We start from the raw sequence: 14,818 nt of genomic DNA, 5'->3' as shown, positions 1-14,818 counted from the left end.
TATGTCAGAATTCATTTCTAGCACATTTTTGGAACTCATTAACCTTTTAATTAGAATACATTAAATAATCACAAACCTCTATTGTTTGTGGAGATCATCATAAAAATATTCTATGTGTATATATGAAAGGCTAGCTAAAAACATAAGACTCAAATAAAAACAAAATTCTATTTAAGCATAGTGCCTCCATTACATGGCAAACTGACCATATAAAAGACAATAATGCTGAAAAAAAAAGCATGACGTCGAGGTACAGAATGTATTAAATATTTCATTCAAAGGTACTGCAAACTTTAGGAAACAATTCTGTCAAACTAGATCTTAGAAAAATTTAAGATCTACATGTACTACTACTTCTTTCCCCTCAGTTTTTTTCTAATTCAAACATAATGTTTCAGAAACAGACATTATTAAGTGCAAAAACAATGACACCAAGAAGCTGATCAGGGATTCCAGCACTTTTACCAGTGCAGGGAACACATATTGACTTTAGGGCCCTAAATCCAAACAGAGGATGTGGAAAACAATTGAAGAATTTGTGTAACTGAAGACAACTGGTTCAGTTTCAACTGTGTGAGAGATCAACAAGGAGATTAAGGAAGCTGTTCCGCAATGACAGCTAAAGGAGGACTGGATCAACAATTTTGATAGCTCACCTGGTAATTTGGGAGTATTACAGATGCAGGAAAATAGAGGTCATTGCATTTTAAATATACTGTTTGTTTTGGAAATGATCACGAAGCAATGTCAGAGGGGTCCCTTTGTGGAGCACCACTAGGGCCATTGCATGGCCATACTACAGAATGTAGTTGAGAGCCTAGGACTTTATTGAGATTCCAGGACCACATGATGGCTGCCAGGGAGAGCTATTTGCTTGGGATGGATTGTTCTCCAGGATGTGAGTTGCTCAGCATAAGACATGGAATTTGAACTCCAGAAACGATTCCACTGGTTAAGAGATGCCAGACATGGAACTACAGGATTTAATATTTGCCCTGTTAATTTTATATATTGCATTGATTCAAATTTTCCTTGTAATATATAAAATTAACAATAACAAATTATAAATTAACAATAAAACTGCATTCAGGATGCATTAATTTCCAAATCTCCATCACCTAAGTTTATGGGGGAACCTGAATCAAACCACCACATTCTGCCCCTTGCACCATGAACTGATAACCATACATGATATAAAATGTAGTGTAATGTATTCATCCATCTTTAAAAGTCCCCATAATTTTTATTCAATTCCAATGATGTTCATACATCCCCATAATCCAAGGTCTTCTAACTGAGCCAATATACCAACAAATCCTATCCCCCCAAAGCAAAGAAATATTGAACCAATATAAGATTTAACAGGGCAAACATCACACTCTATAGCAACAAGTCCAAAACCTCTAGTCATTGACAAATCAATCTATATCTAATTTTTTTTTCTTCCTGTGCTATATCCCTCTGCTCACACCATTTCATTTCTAGGCAAAGCAACCCGGCACAGCTTCTCAGGTCACCTGCATAACAGCAAATTTTCACACAAACTGCCTCTAGCCCAGTCCAAGCATTTAATGCAAACACCATTAAAGTTTCAATGGCATTCTTCAAAGGAATAGAAAAAAAATCCCAAGATTCATTTGGAAGAACAAAACTCGAACAGCCAAAACAATCTTGAGCAAAAAATAAGGCTGGTGGTATCACCATACCCGATTTTAAGCTGTATTACAAACCCATAGTAACAAATCAGCATGGTATTAAAACAAAGACAAACATGTAGATCAATGGAATAGAATAGAGGACCCACATGTTAATCTAGGCAGCTACAGCCATCTTATTTTTGATAAAAATGTAGGAGATGAAAAATAGATCCTCATCTTTCTCCATGCACAGGAATCAAAGTGGTCAAGGACCTTTATATCGGACCTGAAATCGCTAGACAAAAAGTTGAGGAAAAGGGATGGAGAGATGGCTTAGCGGTTAAGCGCTTGCCTGTGAAGCAGGACCCAGTTTCGAGGCTTGATTCTCCCGGACCCACGTTACCCAGATGCACAAGGGGGTGCATGAGTCTGGAGTTCCTTTGCAGTGGCTGGGGGCCCTTGTGCACCCATTTTATCCCTCCCGCCCTCTCTCTCTCTGCCTCTTTCTGTCTCTGTCACTCTCAAATAAATAAATAAAAATGAACATAAAAAATCTAAACAAAAAAGGTCAGGAAACCCTCCAACATATTGGCATAGGTAATGACTTTCGGAATGTAACTCCAATTGCTCAGAAAATAAACCACTAATCAATCACTGCAATCTCATGAAATTACAAAGCTTTTGTACAGCAAAGGGCACTGTGAATAGAGCAAAGAAACAACCTACAGAATGGGGGAAAATCTTTGCCAGTTGCACATCTGACAGAGGATTAATATCCAGAATATGCAACAAACTCAAAAAACAGAACAATAAGAAATCAACCAACCCAGTCAAAAAATGGAACTACATAGAAAGTTCTCACTGGAAGAAATACAGATGGTATATAAACATCTAAAAAAGTATTCTACATCCTTAGCCATCAGGGAAATGCAAATTAAAGCTACCTTGAGATTCCATCTGTCTCCTATCAGAATGGCTACCATCAAGAAAGCAAATGACAATAAATGTTGGTGAGGATGTGCTAAAAGGGGAACCCTTCTACAATGTTTGTGGGAATGTAATCTGGTACAGCCATTGTGGAAATCAGTGTGAGAGTTCTTGAGACAGCTAAAAATAGATTTGCCATATGATCCAGCTACAGCACTCAGACATATATCCTAATGACTCTTCTCATTACCTTAGAGATACTTGCACAACCATGTTTATTGATGCTGTATTCACAATAGCTAGGAAATAGAATGAGCCTAGATGTCCATCCACAGATTAATGGATAATAAAGATGTGGTACATCTACAAAATGGAGTTCTCTTCAGCGGTAAAGTTCTCTCTCATATTTGCATCCTAGCTACTATTGTTTAGACTTGTGTACGATCTGGAACCAAAAATCAGTAGTAGAGTCCCATAAACTAGAAAAAGGCTGTGAGAGAGAGAGAAGAGGGAAGGTCCTGAGATAGTATTTTACATATGTAAGTGGAAGAACAGATTACAAGGCAAAGAAAGGCCTAAGTGAGGTCAGGGGAAGTGACCGTATAAAAGAAAGGTGGGGGGAGGGCCAATCAAAATTCAAGATATCTGAATATCTTGCCTCCAAAACATTTCAGGCTATTGCCAAGGCCCTTGGTTCCCTGTGAGAAAGAGATGGTAAGACCCTACTGCTAAAGACTTCATATGCCTGAGAGGCAAAGTCACTGAGAAATCAAGTTGGTGCTGAGTAGAATACCTCCCTGTAGCCCAGCCAACTGAAAGCTGGAAAAAGCTGCACTATATGCAGTCTTATGGGAGACGGAATTCATCAGTGGTTAAACAGTGGACACTGGAAACCTCAAGTTTTTCCAGATAGGTCAAATGTCTGATGCAATAGTTGCAAGTCTGCTCTGGGGGAAACCAACTGCTCTTTAATTAAGCTAAAGGCCCATTATATGGGAGGGAATATAGTCCTGGTACTGTGTGTGGTGTGTGTGTGCATAACCATAACCATGGAAGGTGGGAAAGGAAGATGGGAAGTTCTGTTGGAGAGGAGGAGATGAGCCCTGAACAGACCTTTGCCCTGAGATAACCTCTGTGCTGAGCAACTTCTGCCCTGAGAAACTTCTGACCTTTCCTCATCCCCCCACCCTGCCACACCTAACTAATTCCATCCCCCCACTCCGCCACACCTAACTAATTAACACCCTGCCTGGCAACTGCAGAGACGTACCATGAATTTTTGGAATAACTGCAAACTGTCCTAGGCCAAAGGCCAAGAAGATTCTGTAACTTTCCACCACCTGCCTCCTCCAGCCCCCCCTCACCCAAAACCCTAACCCTAACCCTAACCCTTTAAAAGGCCGCTGTGGATCAATAAAATTGGACTCTTGACAAGTGTACATTTGCTTGAGTCTCTTCCTCTCTCTAGCCCATCTTATTTCAGGTTAGGGTCCTCCTCGCCCCCATGAATAACTAGGTCCCGCGGGACGGGACAAAGTTCAAAGCTGGAGTTTGGGGGAAGATCATGCTTAAGGACATGGGGCAGAGAAATAGAAAATTCAAAGAGAAATTTCTGTGGAAGGAAGAAAATGGGATAGGAAGATTGACAATCAAAGGAGGATTTGTGTGCAGAAGTATGCATAAAGAAAAGGGGACTATGTGAAATAGGAAAAACTAAGGGAGATTTATTTGAACGTGAGAGCAGAAGGATGGTGAGCAACGGCTCTGTGGGGAAGTGAATTCTTAGTTAGGAACTCTGAGCAGACTCCAGAATATTTCTGGATAGAGCCGGGAATATGGAATGAAGCAGAATGAGGAAAAAGTCAAGGTGGTGTTTTTAGGGAGGGGAGGACACAAGAAAGGAGGCAGGGAAATGACAGAGTAGAATACTTGAAAATGTGCAATTCTTAAATTGGAAAACATTGGGATTAACACAATAACTGGTATATTAAACTATAATTTTCTTTTGTAAATAAAGTGACAGACTAATGCACATCAATCATTCTACACCAATCTATTGCCACATAATTACTTCTCTGGTCTGTAACTGAACATTTTTGAATGGCCAAATAGCTACTGAAATTATAATATTCCACCCTTGATTTTTATTTCTTTCATTTTTAACAATATACGTGGGAAATACCTTATGAAGTCATTAAAGATATATTGGCCATTGAATAAAAATCTATGGTACTATAGAAAGAATTATAGTCTTTAAATTTGTGCATCCAACACTTTAAAACATTACTTATGAAATTCAATGTTTGTGGCAAATGTTCGGCACATGTAAAATACTGAAAAATATCAAGTTAAATTTCCAACATATCAAGTTATATCCCCAAAATTTGAAACAATGAATAAAAATGTGCACTTTCATTATCAATGGATTTTATAATAATTGTCAATTAATACTTTTATTTTTATCTTTCATTAACATGCTTTTAAATGACATATCACTCTATAATCCTATTAATTCTCAAATTATCACACATTAATTTACATATGTAAGTAAGCCTAAGTTCTTGTTTCTTTCAGTTATAGCCCATTGCTTGTAGCTGAATGATTTCTAATATATACTACTTACAGTATTTCATCAATAGTGCATATTTTCCAAGGCAGAAATAAAAAAATATTTTGCAATAGGTACCAAAACTGTCAATTAATCATCTTGATTTTTCATCCAATTTGACATGAACATGAAATAATTATATTAAAACTTTTGATGTTTTGCTTCTGCATATGCAAAAAATTAATGCATATATTTTTAATTTTTTATTCAATTTTACTTTATTTGAGAGTAACAGAGAGAGAGAGAGAGAATAGGCGTGGTAGGTCCTCAAGCCACTGCAAATGAACTCCAGACCTGTGTGTCCCCTTGTGCATCTGGCTAACGTGGGTCCTGGGAAATGGAGCCTCGAAATGGGGTCCTTAGGCTTCACAGGCAAGCACTTAACTGCTAAGCCATCTCTCCAGCCTAATGCATATATATTTAAAATGTTTCTATCTTAAAATGCACTATGAGGAGAAATAAAATGTTCTTTGCTGTGTCTTGTTCATTTTTATTACTTGCTTTGCTTTCTTACAATTGTCAAGGAGACATCAAAAATAGAGACTGAGAGGGGAAGGAGATATGAAGGTGATGGAGTTGTGAAGGGGAAGGAGGAGGGAATAACCATGGCTTATTGTCTATAACTATGGAAGTGATTAATAAAAAGAAAATTAAAAAGAAAAAAATTGCACACTCATTTCACAACACTGTTAAATGTTCAAACCAGCAGGGCCTTTATGTATGCTGAGCAAGCATTGACCTGTTGAGCTACACCCATACCTAGTCCATAAATGTTTGGATTGAGAAAATAGCTATTGGCATTTTAAACAATTTTCTCAAATTTGTGAGTGCTATGAATGGAAATGTGGGCTTTGAATATACCTGGCAAACCATTTTTCAATAACCTCAGTAAAGTACAACTCTAGTACATAACAACAACAAAAATCCACTAACAAAATAAGGCTGAAGATGGTGGCATATGCTTTTACCTAGCACTCATTTGCTAAAGTAGGAGGACCTACCTCCACCTAGCTCCAGTGAGATATTTTCACAAAATAGAAGAAAGGAATAACAAAAAAGGATAGTCAAATATTTGACCACTTCCCTTTTTTGTAGAAAGGTGCTAAAATGAAAGCCAGGACTATAGCATTCAGGTCAAATACTTTAACAATGAGTTAAATACCCAGATCTTTTGGGTTGAGAAAACAAATACTGAATTTAAAAATTGTTTTGAATGATGCATGGCTGAGAATAGACCCAAGCTAGGTAAGCACTACAAAAAAAGAGGCAGGATTAGCAGTTAAGGTTCATGTCTGCAAAGACAAAGGACTCAGGATTCAGTGCCCAGGACCCATGTACATGTATCTGAAGTTTGCTTGCAGTGGCTGGGGGCCCTGGCACTCCCTTTCTCTCTATCTATCGTTAATTTAAAAACAAACAAAAAAAAGAGTAACATAGTTAACACCCTAACTCATGAAGAGAAAATTTTTGGTTGAAAAAATACCAACTGAAAATTTGCAAATCTACCTCCAATTAGTTTTGTTCACTTGGCACTGCAGAAAGAACCCAGGAATTGAGCACATAAACATAACATCAAGGTTTGCGCACATTAGTGAATTCTGCAGCCGAATATATATGAGACATAAAGGAGGAAAAAAAAAAAACTCAAAAACAACAGCTGGCAAATATTCCTCACATGTCTGGGGAGTTTTGTGTCAAGATGACAGCCATACAATAGACAAGTCTCATGACTGAAAGGGAAAAGCCAATTCTCAAGGGAATCTGTGTCTAACAAGATTGCCTTCTCAAACGGGAATCAAAAATTGCCTTAAAAACCTCTAATCTGAGACAGGTTTACAGGACACTATGGCCATTGTGAGAACATCCATTGTGTCCAGGAATGACAGACCATGGCATGCCCATTTTCTCCCTCTACTCCTCTCTCAAAAACAAAATAATTAAAAAACCCTCAGTGCTGGGCATGATATTAGAACATATTTCCAATCCCCCGACAAGCACTCCACGCTTTTACTCTGTCACCAGGCCTAAACATTTTAAGGTATTTTAGTAAATAGATACACACACAGAATAGTCACCCCCATGTAGAGAAGGAAATCAAAACAGCCGGAATAGATACCTAACCTGTGCAGAGGAGTTCTGGGCCAAGATGGCAACATGGCCGTCCACAGACAATGCCACGGAAGTGGCGTCCATCCAGTAGACAGTTTCAGGGCTGAAAAGAAAAGCCATGTGTCAAGGGTATCTGTGTAACAAGACTGGATTTTCAAACGGAGTAATCAAAAATTGGCTTAACCACCTCTGACTTGCGGTTGTTACAGGGCACTCTGCCATTGTGAGGGCATCCATTGTGTCCAAGAAAGTCTAGAATCTGACCACAGGAAATTTCATTGGCCCGAAAGTGAGAACATCCGGGATACCAGAAGGGCATAAGCCCAAGATGGCTGACACCCAAAATGGCTGACACCCAAAATGGCTGACACCCAAAATGGCGCCCTATCCTGACTGACCTCCGTTTTAAAACCTCAGGCTGGACTTCTTTTGCCGTGGCTGACAGGCCCTGGCGTGCCCATTTTCTCTCTCACTCTCTCTGTACTACTCTCTCAAAAATAACAATAATAATAATAATAAAGCCCTCACACTGCTGGGCATGATGTTAGGACATATTTCCAATCTCCCTGACAAGCATTCTACAGCTTTTACTCCATCACCAAGCCTAAACATTTTAAGGTATTTTAGTAAATAGATAAACACAGAGAATAGTCACCCCCATGCAGAGAAGGAAATCAAAACGGCGGGGAAAAGATACCTCGGCCTCACTTGTCCCGGGGAGTTCGGTGTCAAGATGGCAGCATGGCCGTCCACAGACAATGCCACGGAAATGCCGTCCATCCGGTAGACGGTCTCACCGCTGAAAGGGAAAGCCAATTTTCAAGGGAATCTGCGTCTAACAAGATTGCCTCTTCAAGCGGGGGAATCAAAAATTGGCTTAAAAAACTCTCCAACCTGAGCCAGCTGGTAGACGACACTGCCATTCTGACGGCATCCATTTTGTCCTGTAAGTTCTAGAATCTGACCCACCGGAAATGACGTGGACTGGGAAGTGAGAACACCTGGCCTACCAGAAGGGCACAGGCCCAAAAAGGCTGACGCCCAAAATGGCGCCCTCTACTGACTGAAGTCAGTATTACAGCTGTCTGCCAACTAGGAAATGTTCAGAATTTTTTTTATTGGCTGGAGAGGAGGTTTGGCAGTGAAGCACTTCCTTGTGAAACCTAAGGGCCCCAGTTGAAGGCCAAATGCACAAGGGAGCTCATGAGTCTGGAGTTCATTTGCAGTGGCTGGAGGCTCTGGTGTACCCATTCTCTCTCTCTGCCTCTTTCTCTCTGACACTCTCAAATAAATAAATAAAAATAAGTTTAAAAATTTTATTTTTATTTAAGACAGAGAGACACGGGGGGAAACACGAGGCAGAGAGAATGAGATCCTGGGCCACCCACCACTGAAAAATCAACTCCAGACATACGTGTCACCTGGTGCTTCTGACTTATGTTGGTACTAGACACTCAAACCTGGGTTGTTAGGCTTCACAGGCACTATTAAGCCATCTCTCCAACCCTCAAACAAGGAATTTTTTAAATTGGGTACATAAAACCCCATAATTCTATTTAATTTGTATCACAGAATTTGTTTACATGGTGAGAAGAACATCTGTGATACCAGAAAGGCACATGCCCAAGGAGGCTGACACCCAAAGTGGTGCACTCTACTGAATATAATCAGTATTTACAATTATTTGTAATTTCCTAATACCTCAATTTGACTCTCATTTGATCCCATGACCCTGTTTCTGTCATAAATGGAAGAAAATATTTAAATTACTACAGTTAAAAATAAAGGTAAAAAGGTTGCAAGAAATTTAAGTTTTAAAAAAGCATAATAATAATAATTATAAAAAATTAAGGAGATAATCTTTGAATCATAGTTATTAAATAGCCAATAGAAAATTTTATATTTAAGTTGCTATTAATTTTTACTCTGCTGATAGTTTTGATACTTACATGAACATATATATTCGATATATATCCTTAATCTATTTTACATTTTAAAGTTTTCTATTTTACAATGTCACATATATTTCAATATATCTAGTGAAAGGTTCATATGCAGCACACATAAACTTAAGAGTTTCCACAGCAAAGAAAACACCTTTATGGGCCTTTGCATGCCCATATTCACAGGCTCTTTCTTGTACTGATTGTACTGATGCTCACACAAGTACAATAATGGCATAAGGCCATGATGAGTACCCAACTGGTTTTGGATTGGCTAACAGATTCACTCAGTGGAAAGGAAACCATAACTGGAACTGGGAAACACGTCAGAATCATATCCAGATAATGATTCTGCCTTCCATTGTCAAGCTCCCACTAACCTTAGACTACAAAAGTGACTAAAACCTTTTAATTCTCTTTGAATTAATAATGATTATCACATTTAACTGGCACTGATTTCACTCTGTTGGGAAAATCTGCTTCTCTTTTTCAGAGGGGAAATGAACTTGAGATAAACAACCCAGTGTGCTCCACCCCTGCCCCAGCTGATACCACAGAGGAATTGGGGAAATGAGCAGGAATATTGCTCTCTTAGTTAAGCTGCTATCAGCACAAGGGTGATGGAGAAAGGTACTGAGGACACTCAACACCCACTAAGCCAGACATCTGATGTTCTTAAGTGCCTACCATGTCACTGAAGACGACGTAAAATGCTCCCAGTATGGCTCAGAGAATTTTGAGGGAGAGGACGCGGAAAGATTGTTACAGCCACAAGTTGGGGCATTTTGCACCAAGACATTGCCTCTCCCCCATAACTGACTGCTGCCTCCATAATTCATGACCTACAATCCACATGGTCTTGACCTGCATCCTCAATGAGGAAGGCCTCTTCAGAGAATTGGCAGGGAGGAGGAAAGGATGGTACTAACATGTGATGTTTACATATAAAATATGTCCTTAAAATTTTTCATTCAAAGGTACTTTTAAAAATGATATATCTAAAAACATCTTAAAATATTCCTATTTCTTTCTTTGAGAAAACTAAACAAAACACATATGGTATAAGTGAAATTCTAGTTAGTACAGTTAGATAACAAACTATGAGAATACATATTGTGGTGGTTTGAATGTAATGTGACAGTAGATTCAAATGTCTGTGATTTAATTTTCCTATGTAGTCCCCCCGGTACAATCTTTGCCACAACAAACTAAGTACAACAAAACATTGGAACCAAAAGAGTGGGATTCTTAAGGCCTGAAGCTTCACTTTGTGGCGTTGGGCCATTTGAAAACAATTTGAAAACAATCTGTGGGAGGAATGTGTAAGGAACTGAATAGCTGGCAGGAGAGATGATTCAGTGGTGTAAGCAAAGTTTGATAGAGTATTCTTTTGAGAGTTGAGTGATCTCTGGAATATGCAAGCATAGTGCAAGCTTGGATAATGAGAACAAACAGCAGTGTCTGGATCTTTGGTCTTTCAGGACTCACAGTTAAGACATAATATTGAGTCCCAGATGAGACTTCTGCACACTGTTAAAGATGGTGATGACTGTGAGGACTTTTGAAGTAGGACTGCATGTAGTTTGCATTGGGAGATTGTCATGAATCTATGGTACAAGGCTCAGAATGTAGTGGTTTGATGGTAATTGTCCCATAGTCTCAATGAGTTTGAAAAGGTTTCCACAACCAGTAGTCAATGAGATGTGGTGCCCTGCTGGGGTGGAATACAGGGCTATGAGTTCAGGGCCAATTTCAGCATAGATGCACACTCATCAGTGGAAGAATGATAAATTCAGCCACCTGGTTCTGCCATAACAAGCTTGTCTTGGAAACCCCATGCCTGAAATAAAACCTTTCTTCCTATAAGCTTCATCTAGTTGGGATTTTTTTTTTTTTTGGTAAGAACAATGAAAAAGCAACATATATCAATGTTTGTTTGCCTAGTGCACATTAAGCTATTTATCAATAATGTTCAATATTAATTCATGTCTGATACAGGTATGGAAATAGGTAAACATTTCTTGAGTATGGTGAAAAGTATCAGCGAATCTCCATTATTAGCAAAAAATACTGACAAATATTCGTTTTGATTCAACCAGTGGAATAACTGTCAAAAGATCATAGAAAATAAAGTAGTGGCATGTGTGCAGTTGCTTCTTTCATTTAAGGACAAGTGGAGGTCATCTGGTGAGAGAGACCCTGAAAACACAAAGCCATTAAACAAACATGTGGTTCACAGACACCCAAAATTCCACAAAGCAATCATTTCAGGACACTGTGTTTCAGATAGACACTTGTATGATCCAAATTTCCTACTCTAAGTCTCCCAATGTTTTATTAATTCAAATGTGATTCAAAAACCATGATTCTAAATAGCTAAGAATTAATAAACACCTGACCAGTGGTTGAAGCAATTTCACCAAGCACAAGGGACAAAAATTCAGTCCTGAACCCATAACTACACAAAAGATTTGAAAAACAGCCCAAGAGTAGGCATCCCCAGTAGGAAAGTATTTAGTGAACACGTGAATCAGGAAAACTCTCTAAAAGTTGTTAAATCCAGCTTCAATAGGAATCACTAACTGTAATAGGAAAGATTCCAAAGATGAAAATAAAATCACAAAGAGCAACAAGTTACTGCAAAAGTATTTCATTCAAGAAATCAGGAAAGGAAGATAGGGGAGGCTGGAGATAGGGTTCAGTTATCGAGGTGCTTGCCTACAAAGGCTACTGTGGCTTGATTGCCTATTACCCACATAAAGCCAGATGAAAAAAGTAGCACATGCCTCTGGACTCTGTTTGCAGTGGCTTAAGGCCCTGGCATGCCCATTTACTCACTCATTCTCTCTCTCTGCTTGCACATAAATTAATATTTTTTTTAAAAAAAGAATGGAAATAAGTACAATACATACAATATGCAAGATTGTGATGATTTTCTCCATGGACTGTCAATCACTGGGTGAGCAAGAAACTTGACTTGCTAATACCCATGCAATTCAGAGTGACATCAAGATGAAGTTGAACATTGTTTAGAAATCTACAATTAAAACCATGGCAACCACGAAGAGGGTTGGCAGGAATACAAACCAACTGCAACACATAGGGCTGGTAGGATACAAAATTAGTACACTTACATTCTAGGTCTTTTTATGTATATTAGAGTATATGTATATTCTCTCTCTCTTTCCCTCTCTGTAACAAGGAAAAATAAATAGAAAAAAAAATAAAAAAGAAAAAGCTGGGCATGGTGGTACATGCCAATAATCCCAGCACTTGGGAGGCAGAGATAGGAAGATTGCCTTAAGATCAGGCCACCCTGAGAATACATATGGGATTCTAAGTCAGTCTTTGCGAGAGTGAAACCCTACCTTAAAAAACCTAAAATAAATAAATAAGTGAATAAATAAATAAATCTTCCCTGACAAGTCTATCAAGAACAGCAATAGCTGAGCCAGGCATGGTGGTGAACGCCTTTAATCCCAGCACTCAGGAGGCAGAAGTAAGAGGATCGCTTTGAGTTCGAGGCTGCCCTGAGACTCCATAGTGAATTCCAGGTCAGCCTGGGCTAGAGTGAGACCCTACCTCAACCTCCCCAAAAAAGAAAACAAACAAAAAACCCCAGCAATAGCCACACCATCATCACCACGAGAATCATCACAGAAATTTATCAGGATTTACCCATGTGACTCCATCAGAGCATATTCAAATTTCTTCAGGTAAGTTTGAAATCACAGAGAAATGATAAAATCACAGAAAATAATTTGAATGTTTAAAAACATATACTAAAGTCTCTAGTTATATATTTCTAAATCAATGAAGCTGTATCAAGAATCTTCCTACAAATGAATTCTAGGTGCTGCTGAATAAGAGCAAGAGATCCTGGGGACCACTGTAACATCTTCACCACTATCCAGAACCCCCCCCCCCCACGTCAATGCAAATGCCAGAAACCAACCACTGGAGACCTGTAGGGGGAACTCACCTACACATCACCCAGCACAGGCTGTCAGAGCAGTAACACACCAACCCAGCCAGCTTGCCTGAGACCACAGCACAGCAGACAGAATCCAAGTCACCACACAGCATAGCTGACACCAAATCCATCCCATAAGGAAACAACAGGACATACATACAGCAAAGAAGCTTCTTTCACATGGTGGTGACCACTGGGATGACCCAAAAAGCATCATAGTGCTGAGAGAATGTTGGACATAGAAACATCTCTATCACACCCTCCAAGGCTCAGGGTCCATTGCAGAAGTGGAAGAAAGAAAGAAAGAGCGAAAAGGGTAGGAGTGCTTACAATGCAACTGTCCAGATAGAAATTAGCCTCAAGATTCACAACCTCGTAGTGCCTTAGCAATACCTTCATATGATCCTCATAATAGGTGGAAAAGACAGTAACATCAAAATAAAGACAAATGGAGACAGGGAGGAGATATGATGGATAATAGAGTTGTGAATGGCAAACTAGGGGTGGGGAGAGAATTATCATGGCTTATTTTCTTTTTTATTATGTATAGAAGTTGTCATTAAAATGTGTTTGTTCACTAAGCCAAAGGATCCCAGTTTGACTCTCCAGGATCCACATAAACCAGATGCACAAGGTGGCACATACATCTGGAGTTCGTTTGCAGTGGTTCGAGGCCCTGGTATGCCCATTCTCGATCTCTCTCTCTCCCACTCTCCCGCATTCTCTCTTAAATAAACAAATAAAAAAATTTAAAAAGATGTTAAAATGTTAATGAATTCAATTAAAAGTTCCCAAGACAGTGTTACTTGTAGGAATATTTCATATTGAGTACAGAATACCAGGACTTGAGGACAAAGCAGAAAAAATAAACAGGGAGGCCAAAATCAATGACAGCTTCAAAACACACACAAACAGAAGATGAGATTAATGTGGGTTTCCTTAAAAAGATCAAACATTACAAGAAGGGGAAGAGGTACATAGGTCAAGAGCATACAGAATATATTCAGTGAAATTGTAGAAGAAAAATTTCCAAATTTATACAAGACATGCCCATCTGGGTTTAAGAGACATTGTTTAGCCAAACAGATTAAGAACAGAGAATAAATTCCCCATATCACATTATAGTTATAACACTGATTGCAGAGAACAAAGAAAAATTAAAAAGTTATAAGAGAAAAACTTTAGCTCTGTACTTACAAATGTAAGCCTATCAGACTATCATCTGATTTGGAAAGGCAACTCTAAAAACCAGTAGGGCTTGGACTGTAGTATTTCAAGCATTAAAAGACCATGGATGCCTCCTCAGACTACTGTACCCACCACAATTATAACCCCTAACAGAAAGATAAAGAAAATCCAGGGTGAAAGCATATGAATATACAAACACTATGCCAGTGCTACAGAAAATACTGGATGAGATGCTTCCCACTGAAGAAAAGAACAAACATAAGGAGAAGCTAAAGAAAGGAAAAATGCAATTTTGAAAAAACTACAACAGTTATATGAAATTAAGAATACACCAAACACCACAAAAATCTTCAGTGGGATGGGGATTCCATCATACTTTACAATTAATATTAAAGGGCTTAAACCCCACCTCAAATGAAACAATGTCAGTGGC

This window comes from Jaculus jaculus, chromosome X (assembly GCF_020740685.1).
Source record: "Jaculus jaculus isolate mJacJac1 chromosome X, mJacJac1.mat.Y.cur, whole genome shotgun sequence".
Classification (NCBI taxonomy): Eukaryota; Metazoa; Chordata; class Mammalia; order Rodentia; family Dipodidae; genus Jaculus; species Jaculus jaculus.
The sequence above is the reverse complement of the archived record's forward strand: the minus strand, read 5'-3'. Positions refer to the sequence as shown.